Here is a 6,146-nt window from a genome sequence, read left to right on the forward strand (position 1 = left end):
GCATATGAGCAGATAATGGTCTGTTCCACAATCAGCTCCTGGCCTGCTTTTGGCTGAAGATATTGATCTTCTCCATTGCCTCTTGCCAAAGATATAGTCATTCTTATTCCTATGTACTCCCCATCTGGTGAAGTCCATGGGTATAGCCACCATTTGTGTTGTTGAAAAAAGGTATTTGCAATGAATAAGTCATTGGTCTTGCAAAATTCTATCATGCTATCTCCAACATCATTTCTATCACCAAGACCATATTTTCCAACCACCAGTCATTCTTGTTTCCAACTTTTGCATTCCAATCACCAGTGATAATTAACACATCTTGATTGTATGTTCAGTCAATTTCAGACTGCAGAAATTAATAAAAGTCTTCAATTTCCTTATCTTTGGCTTTGGTGGTTGGGGTGTAAATTTGAATAATAGTAATATTAACTGGTCTTCCTCGTAGGCATATGGATATTATCTTATCACTGATAGCATTATTCTTCAGGATAGATATTGAAACATCCTTTGTGATGATGAGTTCCATGCCACTCCTCTTCAATTAGTCATTCCCAGCATAGTAGATCATAGGGTTGTCTGATTCAAAATGGCCAAAACCAGTCCATTTCAGCTCATTAATGCCTAAGATATTGATCTTTATGTGTTCCATTTCATTTTTGACAATTTACAATTTTCTTAGATTCACTTTGTACTTTCCATGTTCTGATTATTAATGCATATTTGCAGTTGTTTCTTCTTGAGTTGTGCCACCTCAGCAAAAGGAGGTCCTGAAAGCTTTACTCCATCCCTATCACCAAGGTCAGATTTATTCTGAGGAGGCAACTCTTTCCTAGTCATATTTTGAGTGTCTTCCCACCCGAGGGGCTCATCCTCTGGCACTATATCAAACAATATTTCAGGGTTATTTTTCAGTAATATATCAGACAGCATTTCATCACTATTTGTAAGGTTTTCCCTGGCCAATCCTTTGAGAAGTGGATGGCCTTTTCCTTCTTCTGAGTCTGTCTTAGGCTGGAAGCTCTGCTGAAACCTGTGCACCATGGCTAACCCTATTGGCACTTGAAACACTGGTGGCACAGCCTCTAGCCTCACGGCAACACACAAGCCACCACAGAATGACAAACCAACAGACAAGCTCATCTCCCTTAGCTGTTCCAAACTGCTCTACTCCCACCTCCTGGCCATCCCTACCAGTTTCAGCCCTCCAAAAACCCATCTGCTGCCACCCCCCGGCCATCTCTACCAACTCCAGCCCTCCAAAGAGCCGTCTGCTACTGCCTCCCAGCCATCCCTACCAGCTCCAACAAAAAAGCAAACAAGAAAAAAAAAAAAAACTCTAAGGTATGGTAAAATGTTATTGAAGAACATAAAAGAGTAAGTGGAAAGTGATTTACTGAATTTGTGAATGAGAGGATTTAATATAGCACTTATCCTAAAATTATTCTATCAATTTAATACAATTCCATCAAAATCCCAACAGGATTTTTCATTGACTTCAAAAATCTGATCCTAAAATTATTATGTAAGGGAAAAAAATACTCAAAATACTCAAAATAATTGCAAAAAAAGAGTTAGCTGAGAAGTTTATATACCACATATCATGACATATCATCAAGCTCTAGTAATCAAGACAATATGGCACATAGAGACTTGCAAAATGACAGCAACACTAGCAATCAGGAAATAGATGGAATAGTCAACAAATGGTACTGAGAAAATGGGATGTCCATATGTTGTTGTTAGTTGCCAACAAGTCAAATCTGACTCATGGTGATGCCATGTATGGAAAGCAGAACTGCTCCAGAGGGTTTTCAAGGTTGTGACCTTAGGGAAACAGATCACCATACAGAAAGAAAGAAAATCAGTCTCTACCTCTTATCACATATAAAAAATAAATTGCAGATGGATTAAGCATCTAAAGTTGAAAAGCCAATTTGAAAAGAAAGCATGAAAGGATTTCTTTATGACCTTAAAATAGGACACAATTTCTTTAAAAACCACTGCAGTGAATTGCTTGATGTGGCCCTTCTAGCCATTGTCCTCCATTCTGTGGTGTTTCGTAAATCCCATTATCCATGCCTGTTTGGGGTGGTGTGGTAGTTAAGGTCAGGTATCAACTTGGCTGGGCAGCTGGTAGTAGTCATTCCCTACAATGACTGGCAATTGACTCTGTGATGGGATTTAGGTTAATTCTGTTGGGACAACACAAGTGGAATGTATCTTGAGTCCTGCCTTGCTGGAGGGTATAAAAAAAATCACCACCCTTAGCTTCCCGGAGGGTTTTACCTACGAATCTCCTGGGAAGATTCACTTGCCTCTTGCTCCAGCTTTGATCCTTGGCTTATCGTCATCTCACCCCTGGATTTGGGACAGCAGCCGCCGTCTGATCTGCTGATCGAGGTTCATCTAACCCCGAGAGTTGGGAGGATCCGCCAGACCTACTCACGGGCCTGGGACTCGCCAGCCTGCCAGCCTCTACCACCACTACGTGAGACGAACCCTTGGGTGTCTGTGAGTTCTGTGAGGCGTTACAGCGAAATTCAGAACCCTAAGACTAGGGAAATTACTGGGAGGAGGAGGAGGGGTTAATGTCTGAGATGATGGAGTGGCATGGTAGTTTGGACATTTGGGACATCTTTGACCTCCGCCTCATGGGGACCAGCCTCATGCTGATCTTTCTAAGAGAAATTGTTCAAGCAACCACCAAGAAATAACCCCTCACAAATTATAAAAGACTGAGAAAATCAGCCAAAATAAAACAAGACACTGTAAGTAATAACAATGGGAGGAACCACTATTTTGTACCTACAGTGTGCCAAGTATTGTTCTATGTGCTTTAATTTACATTGATTAATTTATTTAATTTTACTAAACAGATCCTATTTCCATTTTATACATGGTAAAACTGTGGCACATAAAGGTTAAGTAACTTGTCTAGGGCACACAGCTAGTAAATAAACACAATGAAAAGGCAAAACAGATTTGGAGAAGACACAGTTGTCACTCATAAAACTGGCAAAAGATTAGTATCCAGAATACATAAGGAACTTCTATGAATCAATAAAAAAAGATCAACCCCAACCAACAAGAAAAAAGAAAAGGGCAAAGGAAACAAATATATAACAACACAAGAGGAAATTCACATGGTCAATAGAAGCCTTAAACCTTTACACTTAGGTAAATGAAATTCAAATGATGAGAATATTTGATACCTTCCAGATTGAGAAAAATTAATAAACTTGACAATACCAGATGCTAGTTAGGATAAGAAGCAGAACTCCCATACAGTGCTGTTGAAGAGGGAAACATCCCTGGAAAAGAAATTTGGTAATAACCAGAAAAAAATGAAGACTCACATCTCTTGAAATTCATTCCATTTTTAGGGACACTCACCTACATGGAACCAAGTAGAAGTTATTTGAGACTTTTTCTGCATTATGAAATCAACTTAAATGTCCATTAGAAGCAAAGTGGTAAGCAAGTTATTTTATACAATGGAATCCTCTACAGAAATTAAAGATTGACACAAAAGACCATGGATAATCATATGACCCAGCAATCCCAATCCAAGGTATATACACAGAAGAAGTGAAGGCAGGAATACAAAGAAGAAACCGTACACCAGTGTTCTTTGCAACACTTTTTACAATCATCAAAAGCTAGAAGCTATCAAAATATCCATCAACAGATGAATAGATAAATAAATTGTGGTATATACATACAATGGAATACTACCCAGCTATGAAAACAAAGTCCTGATGCATGCCACCACATGGATGAACCTTGAAAACATCACGCTGGGTGAGATAAATCACAAAAGAACAAACATTGTATGATATCATCAATAAGCAAATATATAGAAACCAGACTTTTATTAGTGGTTACCAGTGGTGGGGGAGAGAGAGAAGGGTGCAGTTTTTGCTTAGGAGGTATTGAGTTTATATTAATGGTGGTGGAATGATTTGGAGAAGGATAGCAATAATGATTGTATAACTTGAAGAATGTTATCAAAGTCATGGAATTGTACATGGGGAAATTGTTGAGATGGCATATATTTTGTCATATATATCTTTTACCACAATAAAATAATCAGTAAATAAAATCTTTGAACAACAACAACAAAAAAGGATAAATCTCAAAAATATGAAGTTTGTCTGGAGAAAAAAAGATAGGTAGTAAATAAATATCCTTTATGAATATAGGTGTGAAAACCCTCAACAAAATACCAGCAAAGTGAATCCAAAAGCATATTAAAATGATTATACAGTATTATAAAGTGGGATTTATCCCAGGAATTCAAGGGTGTTCAACATTAAAAAAAACAATCAACACAATGCACCACATTAATAGAACGAAGGAAAAGAACCACATGACCATCTATCTCAACTGATACAGAAACGGCATTTGACAAAATCCATCCACCTCTCATGATAAAAACACACAACAAGCTAGAATTAGAAAGGAAATCCCTCAATATGATATAAAGAAGCTTATGGAGAAACTCACAACTAACATCCTACTATAGGCAGTCTGGGTGGTACAAATGGTTAAGCAATTGACTACTTGCTTGACAGATAGAAATACCTAGAGAGGCCTCAGAAGACAAGCGTGGCAATCTACTTCCAAAAGTTCACAGCTTTGAAAACCTTACAGAACAGTTTTGCTCTGCAAATCCCTTCATGGGGTCATCATGAAGTAGAACTGACTCAAAGCCACTAACAAGACCATCATCAAACTCAATGTGGGAAAAACTCAGGAGCAAGACACGGATGCCTGCTCTCACCACTGCTATTCAACATTGTATTGGAAGTCCTAGCCAAAGCAATTAGGCAAGAAAAATAAGCTGTATTTGAATCAGGAAGGAAGAATTAAAATGATCATTTAACACAGAAGACTTATCCTATATATATTTAAAAAAAAAAACTGCACAGGAAAACTAGTAGAGCTAATAAATGAATTCAGCAAAGTGACAGACACAAGGTCAACACATAAAAATTCATTGAAGTTCTGTACATCAACAATGAGCATTCTGAAAAGGAAATTAAGGAAACAATTCCACTAATAACAGCATCTAAAAGAATAAAATATCTAGGAATAAATTTAACCAGGGAACTTAAAGACTTTTATACTGAAAACTATGAATTACTAAAAGAAATTAAGCCAGTATAAGTTGCTGTCAAGTCGATGCTGCCTCATGGTGATCCCATGTGTTTCAGAGTAGAACTATACTTCAGATTATTTTCAGTGACAGATTTTTCTAAATCAGATTGCCAGGCCTTTTTTCTGAGGTGCCTATGAATAAACTCCCATCTCTAGACTTTCAGTTAGCAGCAGAGCTAGTTAAGTACTTACATCATCCAGGGACTTTGTACTTACATCATCCAGGGACTTTGGATTCTTCCTTAATTCCTCCAATCTGTAACTTTCTTTCCCCAACCTAAGTCACATATTATTGGAGCAAACAACGACTAATGGCTAATTACCACCATCCTGAGGATACCAGCACAAGAACCAAAACTAAGGATATACATAGCTGTAACCGTGTGTTTTGTACAAACAATTAAAAATATATTTTATGGGCTGCAACTTTGGTGGATATTGGAGGATAAAGGAATAAGTAGGCAGATGGCAGAAGAGCTGCCCCTGGCCTGAGAAGGATTCTTAAATGAGTGGGTGTCCTATCTGTACATGGCTGGTCATTGGCCAATTGTATATAAAATGCTGCACAGGCAATTTCCATCAATAGGTGCTCCTAGCAATCTTGGAAACAGATTCTCTAAAAACAGTGAAGACATTAAATACTCTGTTATGAGATTTTTTTTCTTTTTCATTTTAAATTCATTTGGGTCATTACTTTCACATATTGCAAAACACTTTTTACAGCATACAAAGCTGAGTGAAAAATATTTCTGGAAGGCAATTTGGCAATACATGTAAAGAAAGGCTTAAAATTGTTTCCATACCCTTTGACCAAGAAATTTCAATTTCTAACAATTTATACTTGGGGAATCATTGAAGATACAAACATTTCTGTACTGAAATGTTTATTGCAGTGTTGTTCAAATAGCCCCAAGTAGACATTAACTTAAAAGTCCAATAAAAGGATATAACTTAATTATGTTGCCTGTTCACAGTGAAGTAGTATG

Source organism: Orycteropus afer, unplaced genomic scaffold (assembly GCF_000298275.1).
Source record: "Orycteropus afer afer isolate SDZICR_OR568_19922 unplaced genomic scaffold, OryAfe1.0 scaffold00206, whole genome shotgun sequence".
NCBI classification, from domain to species: Eukaryota; Metazoa; Chordata; class Mammalia; order Tubulidentata; family Orycteropodidae; genus Orycteropus; species Orycteropus afer.